The following is a 16,990-nucleotide window of genomic DNA, read 5'->3' on the forward strand; positions in this document are numbered from 1 at the left end:
TTCATGATGAAGGACTGTTTCTAATAAAATAGACATTTATGGTTAGCGTGCCTACTGCATTTACTGTCTCTCAAATCCATGACACAGCAGCTGTGACTGAATCCGGTTTAGAATTTATCATCTGATATCGCCAAGTCAAAAGCTAACATGACGTCTGGCATTTGAAATGTTTGCAGTGAAGTATGCAGGTGCATTAACGCGCCCAGATGCGTAAAAGGGCCTTTTCATCGGTTTCCGTAGTGTAGTGGTTATCACGTTCGCCTCACACGCGAAAGGTCCCCAGTTCGAAACTGGGCGGAAACACAATCATTTGTTCACTTTTACTCTCTATCACAGTCCAAGTCTGCTGAGTTGAATTCCTGGTAAAACGGGTAATAAGTGACACTATTTGAAATCATGTTTGGCCTTCTTCCTACCCTGACCTTTGACGCTCTTCTCCAGCCTTGCCTCAGGTGGGAGTCGAACCCATGACCTTCTGCTCCGCAGCAAATACACAGGAGCAGAACCCCCTTCCCTCTCTCCCCCCACAGAGCATGCACAGAGAGTGCCTACTGCATTTACTGTCAGTCAAATCCATGACACAGCAGCTTTGACTGAATCCAGTTTCGAATTTATCATCCGATCTCTCCAAGTCAAAAGCTAACTTGACGTCTGGCATTTGAAATGTTTGCAGTGAAGTATGCAGGTGCATTAAGCCGCGCAGAGGCGTAAAAGGGCCTTTTCATCAGTTTCTGTAGTGTAGCGGTTATCACGTTCGCCTAACACGCGAAAGGTCCCCAGTTCGAAACTGGGCAGAAACACGTTCCTTTGTTCAAACTTACTCTTTCACAGTCCAAGTCTGCTGAGTTGTATTCCCAGTACACCGGGTAATAAGTAACACTATTTGAAATTGTGTTTGGCTTCCTTCCTTCAGGGAATATATAGATACACGGGGAATCATTGAAGTTGAAGGACAGTGAGACATTTTGGTTGCGTTTGCTCTGGTCGACCGCGGATGTGAAATTTGGATACAACCGCGTGAATAGACTATTCAATGTCATGCCACGCTGAATTCAGAGTTTGCACCTTTCAGCATTGACGTGGGGGTTTCTGTTCAACCATACAAGGATAAAGAGGTGGTCCACTGTTCCATGACCAGGACGGAATCCGCTCTGCTCCTTCTTGATCTGAGGTTCAACAATTGGCTAGCGCCACCTTTCCAGCACCCTTCCCAGAGAGGCTGAGCAGTGCGATACCTTTATGATTGGAGCACACCCTCCGGTCTCCCTTTTTACAAATGTGAATCACGGCCCCGTTCTGCCATCCCACAGGCACTGTCCCGGACCTCCATGCGAAACTGAAGAGGCGTGTCGGTCAAGACAGCCAAACAATGTGCAAAGCCTTAAGCATCTCAGAGCGAATCTCATCCACACCTGGCACCTTACCGCTGAAGAGCTTCTTAACTACCTCACACACCTCTGCCAGGGATATGGGTGACGCTTCCCCCAAGTCCTCAAACTCTGCCTCCTCCACGGAGGATGTGTTGGTCGGGCTCAGGAGCTCTACAAAATGCTCGATAATATCCTCGGTCAGGGTCAGCAGTTCTGCTCCCCTGCTGAACACAGTCTGAGCCAAAACCTGCTCTCCCTTCTTTAGTCGTCTAACGGTTTGCCAGAACTTCCATGATGCCAAAAGAAAGTCCTTCTCCGTAGCCTCCCGGAAACCAACATATGGTCGGAATATCACATTGCGTGCTGAGTGGCTGCTAATTGGGAATTCTCCATTCTGCTGTGAAGTAACAACTGCTGCTGCTTTACAACTTTTGTCTTTCTTGTTGAATAATCAGCAGCTGGTAGAAAATGCTAAACTCCCCGTCGGGGAATCGAACCCCGGTCTTCCGCGTGACAGGCGGAGATACTGTCCACTATACTAACGAGGACTGCTTCTTCCCTGTTTTTGGCACGTCAACGGGCAGGGGGCGCTGTTCCAGTGTATACGGGAAATATACAGAGATATACAGGGAATGATTGAAGTTGAAGGACAGCGACACATTTTGGTTGTGTTGGCTCTGGTAAATCGCAGATGTGAAATGTGGATGAAACCACGTAAATAGACCACTCAATGTCATGTCACGCTGAATTCGGAGGTGATGCCTTTCAGCATTGACTTGGGGGTTTCTGTACCTCAGTGGCTCAAATCTTTTTCTTTTTTGTGAATGTTGTTTTCATGCTGATAATGGGAGGACTGAAACCAGGCTACAATAAGCCCTTTTCAACAAATGACTAGATTCATGATGAAGGACTGTTTCTAATAAAATAGACATTTATGGTTAGCGTGCCTACTGCATTTACTGTCTCTCAAATCCATGACACAGCAGCTGTGACTGAATCCGGTTTAGAATTTATCATCTGATATCGCCAAGTCAAAAGCTAACATGACGTCTGGCATTTGAAATGTTTGCAGTGAAGTATGCAGGTGCATTAACGCGCCCAGATGCGTAAAAGGGCCTTTTCATCGGTTTCCGTAGTGTAGTGGTTATCACGTTCGCCTCACACGCGAAAGGTCCCCAGTTCGAAACTGGGCGGAAACACCATCATTTGTTCACCTTTACTCTATCACAGTTCAAGTCTGCTGAGTTGAATTCCTGGTAAAACGGGTAATAAGTGACACTATTTGAAATCGTGTTTGGCCTTCTTCCTACCCTTACCTTTGACGCTCTTCTCCAGCCTTGCCTCAGGTGGGAGTCGAACCCATGACCTTCTGCTCCGCAGCAAATACACAGGAGCAGAACCCCCTTCCCTCTCTCCCCCCACAGAGCATGCACAGAGAGTGCCTACTGCATTTACTGTCAGTCAAATCCATGACACAGCAGCTTTGACTGAATCCAGTTTCGAATTTATCATCCGATCTCTCCAAGTCAAAAGCTAACTTGACGTCTGGCATTTGAAATGTTTGCAGTGAAGTATGCAGGTGCATTAAGCCGCGCAGAGGCGCAAAAGGGCCTTTTCATCAGTTTCTGTAGTGTAGCGGTTATCACGTTCGCCTAACACGCGAAAGGTCCCCAGTTCGAAACTTGGCAGAAACACGTTCCTTTGTTCAAACTTACTCTTTCACAGTCCAAGTCTGCCGAGTTGTATTCCCAGTACACCGGGTAATAAGTAACACTATTTGAAATTGTGTTTGGCTTCCTTCCTTCAGGGAATATATAGATACACGGGGAATCATTGAAGTTGAAGGACAGTGAGACATTCTGGTTGCGTTTGCTCTGGTCGACCGCGGATGTGAAATTTGGATACAACTGCGTGAATAGACTATTCAATGTCATGCCACGCTGAATTCAGAGTTTACACCTTTCAGCATTGACGTGGGGGTTTCTGTTCAACCATACAAGGATAAAGAGGTGGTCCACTGTTCCATGACCAGGACGGAATCCGCTCTGCTCCTTCTTGATCTGAGGTTCAACAATTGGCTAGCGCCACCTTTCCAGCACCCTTCCCAGAGAGGCTGAGCAGTGCGATACCTTTATGATTGGAGCACACCCTCCGGTCTCCCTTTTTACAAATGTGAATCACGGCCCCGTTCTGCCATCCCACAGGCACTGTCCCGGACCTCCATGCGAAACTGAAGAGGCGTGTCGGTCAAGACAGCCAAACAATGTGCAAAGCCTTAAGCATCTCAGAGCGAATCTCATCCACACCTGGCACCTTACCGCTGAAGAGCTTCTTAACTACCTCACACACCTCTGCCAGGGATATGGGTGACGCTTCCCCCAAGTCCTCAAACTCTGCCTCCTCCACGGAGGATGTGTTGGTCGGGCTCAGGAGCTCTTCAAAATGCTCGATAATATCCTCGGTCAGGGTCAGCAGTTCTGCTCCCCTGCTGAACACAGTCTGAGCCAAAACCTGCTCTCCCTTCTTTAGTCGTCTAACGGTTTGCCAGAACTTCCATGATGCCAAAAGAAAGTCCTTCTCCGTAGCCTCCCGGAAACCAACATATGGTCGGAATATCACATTGCGTGCTGAGTGGCTGCTAATTGGGAATTCTCCATTCTGCTGTGAAGTAACAACTGCTGCTGCTTTACAACTTTTGTCTTTCTTGTTGAATAATCAGCAGCTGGTAGAAAATGCTAAACTCCCCGTCGGGGAATCGAACCCCGGTCTTCCGCGTGACAGGCGGAGATACTGTCCACTATACTAACGAGGACTGCTTCTTCCCTGTTTTTGGCACGTCAACGGGCAGGGGGCGCTGTTCCAGTGTATACGGGAAATATACAGAGATATACAGGGAATGATTGAAGTTGAAGGACAGCGACACATTTTGGTTGTGTTGGCTCTGGTAAATCGCAGATGTGAAATGTGGATGAAACCACGTAAATAGACCACTCAATGTCATGTCACGCTGAATTCGGAGGTGATGCCTTTCAGCATTGACTTGGGGGTTTCTGTACCTCAGTGGCTCAAATCTTTTTCTTTTTTGTGAATGTTGTTTTCATGCTGATAATGGGAGGACTGAAACCAGGCTACAATAAGCCCTTTTCAACAAATGACTAGATTCATGATGAAGGACTGTTTCTAATAAAATAGACATTTATGGTTAGCGTGCCTACTGCATTTACTGTCTCTCAAATCCATGACACAGCAGCTGTGACTGAATCCGGTTTAGAATTTATCATCTGATATCGCCAAGTCAAAAGCTAACATGACGTCTGGCATTTGAAATGTTTGCAGTGAAGTATGCAGGTGCATTAACGCGCCCAGATGCGTAAAAGGGCCTTTTCATCGGTTTCCGTAGTGTAGTGGTTATCACGTTCGCCTCACACGCGAAAGGTCCCCAGTTCGAAACTGGGCGGAAACACCATCATTTGTTCACCTTTACTCTATCACAGTTCAAGTCTGCTGAGTTGAATTCCTGGTAAAACGGGTAATAAGTGACACTATTTGAAATCGTGTTTGGCCTTCTTCCTACCCTTACCTTTGACGCTCTTCTCCAGCCTTGCCTCAGGTGGGAGTCGAACCCATGACCTTCTGCTCCGCAGCAAATACACAGGAGCAGAACCCCCTTCCCTCTCTCCCCCCACAGAGCATGCACAGAGAGTGCCTACTGCATTTACTGTCAGTCAAATCCATGACACAGCAGCTTTGACTGAATCCAGTTTCGAATTTATCATCCGATCTCTCCAAGTCAAAAGCTAACTTGACGTCTGGCATTTGAAATGTTTGCAGTGAAGTATGCAGGTGCATTAAGCCGCGCAGAGGCGCAAAAGGGCCTTTTCATCAGTTTCTGTAGTGTAGCGGTTATCACGTTCGCCTAACACGCGAAAGGTCCCCAGTTCGAAACTTGGCAGAAACACGTTCCTTTGTTCAAACTTACTCTTTCACAGTCCAAGTCTGCCGAGTTGTATTCCCAGTACACCGGGTAATAAGTAACACTATTTGAAATTGTGTTTGGCTTCCTTCCTTCAGGGAATATATAGATACACGGGGAATCATTGAAGTTGAAGGACAGTGAGACATTCTGGTTGCGTTTGCTCTGGTCGACCGCGGATGTGAAATTTGGATACAACCGCGTGAATAGACTATTCAATGTCATGCCACGCTGAATTCAGAGTTTACACCTTTCAGCATTGACGTGGGGGTTTCTGTTCAACCATACAAGGATAAAGAGGTGGTCCACTGTTCCATGACCAGGACGGAATCCGCTCTGCTCCTTCTTGATCTGAGGTTCAACAATTGGCTAGCGCCACCTTTCCAGCACCCTTCCCAGAGAGGCTGAGCAGTGCGATACCTTTATGATTGGAGCACACCCTCCGGTCTCCCTTTTTACAAATGTGAATCACGGCCCCGTTCTGCCATCCCACAGGCACTGTCCCGGACCTCCATGCGAAACTGAAGAGGCGTGTCGGTCAAGACAGCCAAACAATGTGCAAAGCCTTAAGCATCTCAGAGCGAATCTCATCCACACCTGGCACCTTACCGCTGAAGAGCTTCTTAACTACCTCACACACCTCTGCCAGGGATATGGGTGACGCTTCCCCCAAGTCCTCAAACTCTGCCTCCTCCACGGAGGATGTGTTGGTCGGGCTCAGGAACTCTTCAAAATGCTCTTTCCGCCGCTCGATAATATCCTCAGTCAGGGTCAGCAGTTCTGCTCCCCTGCTGAACACAGTCTGAGCCAAAACCTGCTCTCCCTTCTTGAGTCGTCTAACGGTTTGCCAGAACTTCCATGATGCCAAAAGAAAGTCCTTCTCCGTAGCCTCCCAGAAACCAACATATGGTAGGAATATCACATTGCGTGCTGAGTGGCTGCTAATTGGGAATTCTCCATTCTGCTGTGAAGTAACAACTGCTGCTGCTTTACAACTTTTGTCTTTCTTGTTGAATAATCAGCAGCTGGTAGAAAATGCTAAACTCCCCGTCGGGGAATCGAACCCCGGTCTCCCGCGCGGCACCCGGGGATTCTTTAGCTAAAGCGCCCTAAACACATTTCCATTCATTCTCTATGGTAGTGCTGAACCACTACGGATGCAATATATCTTTGGCCGCTATTGTTTGTTTGGCGCCCTTTTTCCGAGGAGAGGAGTTGTTGTTTCCTTCGCCACTCTGTCACTGTTGGTCTGGATGATCTACACTTCACATCGACTTGAGCTTGAGCTACGCTGTGTGGACATTACGCCAAACGGTGAGTTATATTTAGATAAATAAAGATTACCAACATGTTATTATAATGTATCCTGGCGCTGTCTGACGTGTTCTTGCTTGTGTGAGCGCTATAAAGTTAACGTTAGTCGTGTTTCTCCCGTTTATTGTCGCCGCGGTACTTTCGGATGAATTACAAGCTAACGTAACATTATTAACAATGAACCAACATGTTATTATAATGTATCCTGGCGCTGTCTGACGTGTTCTTGCTTGTGTGGACGCTATAAAGTTATCATTAGCCGTGTTTCTTCAGTTTATTGTGTCGCCGCGGCCGTGTTGACGACTTTGGGATGAACTACAAGCTAACGTAACATTATTAACAATGAACCAACATGTTATTATAATGTATCCTGGCGCTGTCTGACGTGTTCTTGCTTGTGTGAGCGCTATAAAGTTATCATTAGCCGTGTTTCCTCAGTTTGTTGTGTCGAGCTGCTGCGGTATATTCGGATGAATTACAAGCTAACGAAACTTAACATTCCTTAGGTTGAAAGCATCACGTTGTTAGTTAACATTAATGTCTAATGTAGCGTTAACTACGGTATATCAGCAGCTTACATCAGCAGTAAGGTTAGATATAACGTTACTCTGGACACACTAACGTTACTTTACATACACACATTGACAGAATGATAAATGAACAAGCTTCATATGAATCATAAAGTCGTCGTGTTTGCACTTAACGCTACGTCGACTACTTTCAGTCTCCGTTGTATAACGTTGCTGTTGTCACAGCATGTACTTATACTTAAGGTTTTTAATGCAGGACTTTTACTTGTAGCAGAGTATTTCTACACTGTGGTATCAGTACTATCACTGAAGTACAAGATCAGAGTACTTCTTCCACCTCTGTTAAAATGAGAGAACACCAGAATATTGTTTATTAATTGAGAACCAATGTCTCTGAGGGTTTTTCATACTTTGTCATGTTGTGTACAACGTACTATTCATGCTTAATTTTAACACTTATTATATGCTTCTATACCATATTACAATTTTCAAAATACTAAATAGGCCACGTTTGTCTGAGCTTGTCAAAAGCAGAATATATCAAATATAGTCTAATGCATGTCTGTTTGGGATAGGAAAGGTGAATTGAATGCAGGGCGTTGCTGGATAAGACACTTCACACTTCAGTGTTACTTGAGTCAGAATCACTGGTTGGGGGTGGGGGGGCTGAGCTCCCTTCACCTTCAAGTTCTTTCCCATGGGTAGTTCAAAGCATTTAACCCATGGGGGGGGGGTCTATCTTTGAAGTGTAAATAGTCTGCCTCAACAACCAGAGCTCATCGTTAAGACATACACAAAGGCAGGCACTTAATCAAGGTACTATACAAAGTAGTAAAGGTAATATTAAAGTAAAGGTATTTGATATCATTTTTTTTTTTCTTCAAAACCCTGATAAATACAGTGAGAATATGTAGACAGTAAAGGGGCTAGAGCTGAGATGTGAACCTCCTAATTCCTGCTCTCCCTTGAGACCCTCACTATTAACATTTGTTATGAAAACAATGCCTGTCTATAACATATTAATAGATCAATATGCTTTTCTTCATTACAGGTAAAATGCAGAAAACTGTTTTTTTCCCTGGGAGAATGAGTGTCACATTTCGCAAGGGACCACTTGGATATCTCCGTCAGGATCCAACGGATGCAGCCAAACTCCTTAAAGACAACCCCTCTCTACAGGACAAGTCTGCACCCGTGAAGGAGGAGCTGGTCAGGAAAAATGCACTGTCTGTGATCATTTTAAGAGGAGGGGATGCTTCAGATAAAACTGAGGTGGCTGGAGAATACATCCTGCAGTTTGGGAAATTTAAAGGGAAGTCCTTCCGCTGGCTCCTTGAAAATGACATTGGGTATACCATCTACCTAATCAAGAACCAGCAAAAGGAGGAGACTGCAGGAGTGTTCATGGCAGGGGGGCACAGCAAGGACAGCCTGCTGTCATTTGTGAGCTATGCCCTCAGCTTTCAAGAAATCCAGTCTCTTCTCAATTGTGAGAAACAAAAGCCAGTTGTGACAGCAGCAGCAGCAGCATCAGAGGATGACCAGCTGGTTGGTTTTGGCTCTCGTGCCAAAAGCACCTGGAGAGAGATTTGGGACAGCAGGGATGATGGCTATGCAGCCTTTATTATGAGGAAAAGCTGTGCTCCAGGAACAAAGATGCACAAACTACAAGTGTACCTGCAGAAGAAGCTGCCCTCCCCCTCTGGCTCCTCTCTGGTGACACATGCCTCACAGGCCCCTGCTGAAGCCATGGGTGGGTCTTGTTTTCCATTTGTTTTGTCAAAAAAATGTATATGCTGTCATGGTATCCAGTGTATTTTAGTACACCAAAGGGAGTAAACTTCGTCTTCCATTATTTCAGTGGTGATTTTATTCATACTATCCTAAGTACAGTAAAGCCATATTTTTAGTACATTCTAATTCTTGTCTGTTTGCATCACAGTGATGGATGAAGATGAAGAGCTGGAGAGAGCGATGCTGGGTATCTGTCCTTCCAAGCAACATGTGCAGAGCTGTGAGTAAACATTTGTTGTCTTATATTGGTTTGTTTCTACTGCCTGAAGATTCAAAATAATTTACAGTTCAGCCTGTTTAATATTAATTGTGTATTCTATATAGTTTATATTTAATTGTTTTTGTTTGTGTTTTACAGCTGTTTCTGCACCATCAGCATCAACTGCCAGACGACAGGCTTCGGGAACAGAAAGAGGTTCTTAACCAAACAAAAACGTCCTGTCGTCGACAGAGACTCTGGGACCATGAATTCTTATCCCAAACCGAAGCATGACATAAACCGTTCCTTCTCATGTTGACCATGTTCTGGTCATGTTTGTGTTTTGCTGTTCAACTTGTTGTCCTAGTGACTATGAATTGATTCCAGTCACGGCGAGGGTAAGTAGCACTCTTTATTCCAGTTTTTAGACTTATATGATGAATATATATATATATATATACATATATATATATATATATATGTATATATATATATATATATATATACATATAGGACTGCTGTGGTTACTAACACTTGTATGCATGTGTTTGCAGTGTGCCATGTTGCTTCCCCTGCTTAGGCTAAATTGTAATGACTGACTACTAAATATTTATCCATACAGAACTAAACTGCATGTGTATGAATGAAATTCTTTATACTTTAATGTAACAAACAGTCTGTTTAACTATATAAGGCTGAGATAAGCAGGTGAAGTAAAAGATGGATAATGTATGCCTTTACTAACACCAGTTTTTTTTATATTGTCAAAATATAAATGACTGACAAGATTTTTTCTGTTGTAGTACCATCTGCTACACTGTCCACACCAACTGAACTGAAGGGTTCACAAGTAGATGGTAAATTCATTATATTTCTTTTTATCCATTTAAACCTTTCTGTCATATTCCCTCTGATTATGTCTGTTATAAACCAATAATTGATTACTTTTTGTGGTCCTTATCTCCTTGCAGCCCCTGCTCTGCCGATGGTAAAGAGACCTGTGCCCCTTCCTCAGGAGCTGATGTTCCTGATGCCAGAAACACCAGGACCCTTGCCAACAGAGACAACTGTCACTGTTCCAGGTGTGTATTATTTTAACTGTATTTGCATCTTAAAAATATCCATATGTAGTGTCCATCGGAACAGTTCTCATTGATCAGATACTGGTGCACAATGTCATAGTCAAGTTTTTTATTTATCTTACTGTGAATAATAATGAAATGTTTAATATTCTATATAGTGTCAGAGGCACTTCCGATTTCTCCTGAGATGTCTGCAGAGCCCATTCAACCGCCGCTGCAACCGCCAAGAGCTCAAAGTAAGTATTTGAATGTTCTTGATTTGGCTGTGTGCGTGTCAAAGAGATAGAATCAAGTCAACACACAATCTTAATAATTTGCTATGTCTTTCTTCTTGCCTGACCAGGTCAGCCATTACCCAGGCCATCAGCTGTCCCCAGCTGTCCTCCTCCACAGCTTCCTGGCTATGACCATGATGTCAGTCAGTGGAACTGTTCACAGCAGCAGAGGATCTGGATGAAGACAGAGCTGGAATCCCTGGGTCTCTGGCCAGGCTCCATTCCTGTGCGCAACCCCATGAAGATGCTGTCACTGTGGCGTCTCCCTCCCCAGCCAGAATTAATTGACAGCATCTCTGATCTTCCATCCCCAAAGTACTTTCAGCTCCATCCCTTTTTCATATGGAAGCCAGAGAATGACAACTTGATGGCGAGGCTGAGGAACAACGACACTCTGCCATGTATTGAAGGTTGTGCTCAGCCTCAAGTTACCTCTGCAGGTGTTGGTAGGCCTCGTGTGATTGTTGGCATCACTGGACAGTACTACCTGTTGTCATCCAGGCTGTGCTGCAAAGTTTGCCGGAAGAGGTGGTATGCTGACAACCCACTGTGGCTGGAAAAGCTTCCAAAGAGGTTCACAAACCTGTTGTCAGCAATACTGACCTACAAAAAGGCCATCTGTAAATCGGTCATGGACGAGCTCAGATGCACAGGTAACTCACCCACCGACATGACAAAGCAGATCATGGAGATGATGCACCTGAAATACGAACGTGCTCACCTGGCCTACCTCCTCAGCTGCCAAAACACCATGGATGGCGAGGCAGGGAGGTATGACCAAAGAACCATCACTCAGTTCATAAGACAGGAAACCAAGCCAGCTCCCTTCGGGGACTACGGGGATTCAGATGGCTGGAACGGGATCTCTGTGTCTGCACACTACCTGACTGACTGCCTGCTGCATGAGTATCAACACCAGGAAGATGCCATCAAAAACTTTCTGCAGGGCACCTTTGGACAGGCGTTCCGCTCAGACCACACACGGAAAGTTGCCAGAAAGGTCACCTTTTCATCCGGGACCATGTCATCGTATGCGGTCATGAATGAGAACTGGATGATCCTTTCATGGGTGATGGTGCAGTCTGAGACAGAGAAGTCCCTCAAGCCCCTGTACGAGGGACTAGCACACCGCTACAGCACTGCAGGCCTAGAGAAGGCACAATACCAGTGGGTAGACAGGTACGTTATCATCAATATTTTTTTCTATTATTGGTGACATGAACAGCTCATAATCACAACTTACATTGCTTTTCATATTTCATATTTCCAGTTTGATGAAAGAAAATCCCTTTGCATTCATTTAGCTCATAGGAATAATTATATTGTCATGAGTGAATACACTGGACTGCACATAGTGATTGATATGACTGCTTTAACATTCATGGCTATATTTGTCTCCATTCTTTCTTTCAGGGATTGCTGTGCAGCGTTTAAGGTGGCAGAATCTTGTGCAGGAGAGCATCTGAACTGGGATGCTTGGAGGACAACTGATGCCATTGTTGCTGAGGCCACTTCTGGTAACCTGCTGAACGTCTGTGCATCACGATCAGACTTCAATACAAACATGACCATCAAGCTGGACTTGTTCCACTGTCTGAGGCGGTTTCTCCGGGAGTGTGTGTCAGAGCACCATCCTCTGTACAGCTCTTTTGCCCAGTTTCTGTCTGCAGCCTTTTCTGTGGTGGACCAGGAAGACCTGCAGAGGCTTAAAGACGCCTATGCCTTCTGTGGAATTCAGCCTGCCAACCCAACAAAGCCACACACTCGCGAGCACTGCAGGACCAGAATTCCACTGCCTGAGGAGCTCATCAAGAGAGTCGAGGGAGTTTTCCAGCACTTTCACCTCACGTGTGATCCAAATGGTGCTCCTCTCTTCAAGCCCTCTATGCTGAAGACATGGCGGATTCAGCGTGTGCACATCCTGCGAGGTTGCCTGAGTGATCCTGAGGTGGAGGGTGGGATCTTGTACAGACATGGAGGAACAGTGCAGCTGAATCATGTGAAGGGTGAAGGTGCTAGAGTTCCTGTTTGGATCCCCATCAGAGGCACATCCCAGCAGGAGGGATACCATTTCCACCAGGCTCAGTGGGTCACTGGAACACGTGTCTCCACAGAGCTGTTTCAGGCACAGGGGATGACAGGGGTGGCGCGGTGGAATTACCAGCGTCTGGTGGACTTGAAGCAGCCGGGTGTCCACCTCCCAGCTGTCTTTGATCCAGCGTTGATGGCAGAGCTCAATGCAGTCTCTGAACGGGTGTTGGGGCACGTGAAATATCCTGCTTTTCAACCCTCTAACAGAGACACTGGAGAGAAGTTTGGCCTGGAGTATGTTGAGCCTGGTTGCCGCCCAGTTCCTCTAGACTGGGACAAGCACAGGAGCAAGACCGACTCTACCACAGACCGGAATCCACCTCCGCAAAGCAGCCAGTTCACTGCCCAGTCTGAGCCTCTTCAGTCATCCTCCATGGCACCACAGAAGCTGTTTCAGTTTGCTGCATGCCCTCCTGCTGACTTGGCTATAAAACCAGAAGTGACTCCAAGTGCAACTCCCGATCCTCAGACAGAGCCAGGTAAACATTTGACAGACAGACAAAGTACTTGACAAAACTTCAGCATCAGTAACTGGATTTTCATCCTATTTATTTAGTAAATACCCTAATAGATGTGTTGCATCTTTCTTTTCTTAGAGATGAGACAATATGAGGGCCTTATTTGATGTGTTAATGAATCTACTTTTACATAAACATATCAGTCAGCCATGAGCCATTATCTAAAAAATCTGACAAAGTATAAAATGTTTTCACCCATGCGAGTGTATGAATTGGGGTTTTCCCCCTTCTGTGTGCCAGAATGATTTATTGTACTCCGTCTTTTATTTTTATAGAAACCACATCTCCGCCGTCTCTGCCCCTGCTGTCCTCCCCAACTGGAGCTCGCACTGGACCTGTGAAGACTGGTGGGAGGGTATTTGTGTTGGACCACAAGCGCTGGCCAGCCCCTATGAAGCAGGTTATTGACAACCTGCTGAACAAACACCGTGGGCAGAAGGACATGCTCAAGCTTGTGGACCAGGACTATGCTGCTCTAGTTCACAACACCTGTACAGACCCAAACAGCATGCTCCACCCAACTACCAAACTACATATTTCACAGTACGTAAAGCACCTCAGTAAATTATTAAACACCAGCTCCTCTTTAAACACCAGCCCCGAAAAACTGCAAGAGAGGCAGGAACTCTGGCACTCTCTGTCAGAGGGCAGTGAGACTACCACTGTGCCGGTTGTTACCATGCCTGTTGCAGTTTTTAACCCACCTCCACCTGTTCAGAACCTTGCCACACCTCTAACGCAAGCATCAATTGAGAAAATTGTTCATAACATAATGGAAATCCAACAGCAGCACCAACACCAGCCTCAGCAACAACAACCACAGCAAAAGAAGGCACACACAAAAACATGTCTTTCCTGTGGCCAGCCAAAGTCGAGGTATGAGAATGATGGTTCTTCCATCCACTTCTTCTTCCAGCAAGGTCCTGTCAGATATTTCTACTGCTCCACTAAAGTTTTCAAGGCTTATGGTGCTGAAGGTCTGACAAACCCCAAAATGCCCTTTCAAGACTTTGCAGCTACAAAGTTCTTCCAGCAGGAACTGGACGCCACAAAAAAAAGGGTGGAGGAGCGAGGACAGCAGAAGAGGAAAAGGACTGACTCCCCACAGACAGGTCGCAAGTGTCGGTTCTGTAAGATGGAACTGAAACAGGGCCCAAACAGTCCTCACATTCACACTGGATTCCCTGGAATAGCAGGGAAGTACATTTACTGCCCTGCTAAAGTCTTTTCCCTCTACAAAGATCAGGGCATGGAGAAGGAGATGACCTGGAAGGAGTTCCAGGTGTCTGCTTTTTATGAGAGAGAAAAAAAGAGATGGGAAGTTGAAAGGGGAAAATGAGAGACAGCGAGGGGGAGTGTTTTACCATGTGATCACATCTGTCCGGGTCAAATTGATCACTATAAGCAGATTATTTAAACAGCATTTGCATAGGGATGATTCTGTCCCAAGCTTTTTGATCCATATTTTATTTATTTGTTTTTACCTTTATTTTATTCAGGGGGAGGTTCACTGAGGGCAATGCTCTCTTTTTCAGGAACGCCCTGATCACATTCACACAGTTACACATTCACACCTGGAAGCTGCCCAGTACAACCACAGTCTGATCTGCTGGTCACTGAGCAACTCCACTGGAGCGGTTGGGGGGGCCTTGCTCAAGGGCACCTCAGTGGTGGTAATGAGGGAGGGCCACCACTGCCCCATATAAGCGGTTTATCAATGTAACCGTGATCACTGTAACCGGTTTCCACTGTATATACTGTATATTTTGCTCATGTAAATAATTATTACATTTATTATATACAATATTATATTTATTTTACCTTACATTTTTGTGTGATATATGTGTGACCTTGCAATATGGGCTCTGTTGAATATTTACTGTTACAGTTGTGGTTAATAAATACATTTCATTCACTAATGTCTACATGTCTCATTAATAAATTAATAATTTATAGTGAACAGTAAAGTCTCTAATTGAAGTAATTAAGTAATTGCAATTTAAATGTTACACATAGGAAGAAAACTCTGTAATATAATTGGTTAATAGCTTTAAGTAAGTCAAGAACTTGATATAACCAGACTAGTCTAATCTAATGATAATCAGAAGAAGTAAATAACAAACTAAGACTCACATTTCTTGATTCCCAAATAGCTCATTATCTTTGATAATGTATCACAGACTTTGTACCAAGTGGGATTCGAACCAGCTCCAGATAATCATTCTTAAATATTCAGGAGAAAACTGCTGGACCAGAGCTGCGTTTTCAGCACCTTGGACAGCGTTAATAAGTCTGCAATTTCATTGGCTGTCAGTGTATGCCACCTAAACGCGACTTACCTAATGATAATCAGAAGAAGTAAATAACAAACTAAGGCTCACATTTCTTGATTCCCAAATAGCTCATTATCTTTGACAATGTATCACAGACTTTGTACCAAGTGGGATTCGAACCTGCTCCAGATAATTATTCTTAAATATTCAGGAGAAAACTGCTGGACCAGAGCGGCGTTTTCAGCACCCTGGACAGCGTTAATAAGTCTGCAATTTCATTGGCTGTCAGTGTATGCCACCTATACGCGACTTGCCTTAGCGTGCCTACTGCATTTACTGTCTCTCAAATCCATGACACAGCAGCTGTGACTGAATCCGGTTTAGAATTTATCATCTGATATCTCCAAGTCAAAAGCTAACATGACGTCTGGCATTTGAAATGTTTGCAGTGAAGTATGCAGGTGCATTAACGCGCCCAGATGCGTAAAAGGGCCTTTTCATCGGTTTCCGTAGTGTAGTGGTTATCACGTTCACCTCACACGCAGAGGCCAGCCGCGTATAGGTGTAGAGGACTTTTTCTTGACCAGAAGCCCTTCAAAAAAGAAGCAGCTTTGAATCCCTCCTTTCCCAAATATAATGTCCCATACTTGGTTCAGAATGTTTTGCTACATCTTGTGTGTATAATACAAAACAATTACATTTAACCTTTTAAAAAGTTTAAAGTGAAATTAATCACAGATTTTTGGACAAATCATGTGGAAACAATTAATTTTTTAGGATGATAATAATAAGATAATAAGACCTTATGATTTAAAGGTTAGACATGCTACCTTTACAGTACATGCTGCTACTGGTAAAAGTTCAATTGAACTTAATAATATTGGCAATAATAATAATACTTTATTTCTATAGCACACATATATAAAACACAACATAAAGTTCTCGACATCATAGAATAGAGAAACAACCTTTATATAATTATGCATATAAGATATTATTTCCAAATATTATGCTAGTTTTAAGTAAAACTAGCATAATATTTGGAAATAATATAGTATATTAAGGCACAACAACAAATGTTTATGGTACAGATGTGTCAGCATACAGCTGAGCATATGAATATAAATGTATGATTATTTAATTTCTATCACTATTACTACCTCTATAAAGTAAAGAGAGTCACAGTGATGCTTTCAAGATATTTTATTGAACAGCTGGATTCTGAAGCATTAAACATAATCAAAACTGACAAAAATATATTGTATAAAACAAATGAACAGCATATGAAATATAAAGTATGTATACAGTACATAGTGTATCCATAAACATATTTACAATATTAGTACTGAAAAAATAATCAATCAACTCTGGTTTCAGCTTCTCAAATGTTAGGATTGCTGCTTCTCTGTAAACTGCCAGATTACTACCTTTCACCTTATACTACAGTATATCTCATATCCTATACTATATAATAATTTACCATATGACAATATTATAATGCTGTACTCTAGTCTCTAAATGCTCCTGTATAGTTTCTATTTAGTATTATATTCTTATTTTTACTTTTATAT

At 44.0% G+C, this 16,990-nt stretch overlaps 1 protein-coding gene, 1 long non-coding RNA gene and 8 other non-coding genes across 11 annotated transcripts in view; 8 read left to right on the top strand and 2 right to left on the bottom strand.

Moving 5' to 3' along the window:
- LOC119477578 (delta(14)-sterol reductase TM7SF2-like) overlaps positions 1–16,990 on the top strand; it is a 58,967-nt gene that overhangs the window by 23,437 nt on the left and 18,540 nt on the right. The gene's annotated exons all lie outside the window — the stretch shown is intronic.
- Positions 231–303, top strand: trnav-cac. The gene has a single exon. It is a non-coding gene; the product is annotated as a tRNA-Val (tRNA).
- On the top strand, positions 728–800 carry trnav-aac. Its single transcript has one exon. It is a non-coding gene; the product is annotated as a tRNA-Val (tRNA).
- Positions 1,847–1,918, bottom strand: trnad-guc. The gene has a single exon. It is a non-coding gene; the product is annotated as a tRNA-Asp (tRNA).
- Positions 2,497–2,569, top strand: trnav-cac. Its single transcript has one exon. It is a non-coding gene; the product is annotated as a tRNA-Val (tRNA).
- On the top strand, positions 2,992–3,064 carry trnav-aac. Its single transcript has one exon. It is a non-coding gene; the product is annotated as a tRNA-Val (tRNA).
- Positions 4,111–4,182, bottom strand: trnad-guc. Its single transcript has one exon. It is a non-coding gene; the product is annotated as a tRNA-Asp (tRNA).
- trnav-cac lies at positions 4,761–4,833 on the top strand. The gene has a single exon. It is a non-coding gene; the product is annotated as a tRNA-Val (tRNA).
- trnav-aac lies at positions 5,256–5,328 on the top strand. The gene has a single exon. It is a non-coding gene; the product is annotated as a tRNA-Val (tRNA).
- Positions 9,679–10,450, top strand: LOC119477604. The gene is made up of 3 exons (XR_005204262.1): positions 9,679–10,037; positions 10,152–10,262; positions 10,421–10,450. It is a non-coding gene; the product is annotated as an uncharacterized LOC119477604 (long non-coding RNA).

This window comes from Sebastes umbrosus, chromosome 18 (assembly GCF_015220745.1).
Source record: "Sebastes umbrosus isolate fSebUmb1 chromosome 18, fSebUmb1.pri, whole genome shotgun sequence".
Classification (NCBI taxonomy): Eukaryota; Metazoa; Chordata; class Actinopteri; order Perciformes; family Sebastidae; genus Sebastes; species Sebastes umbrosus.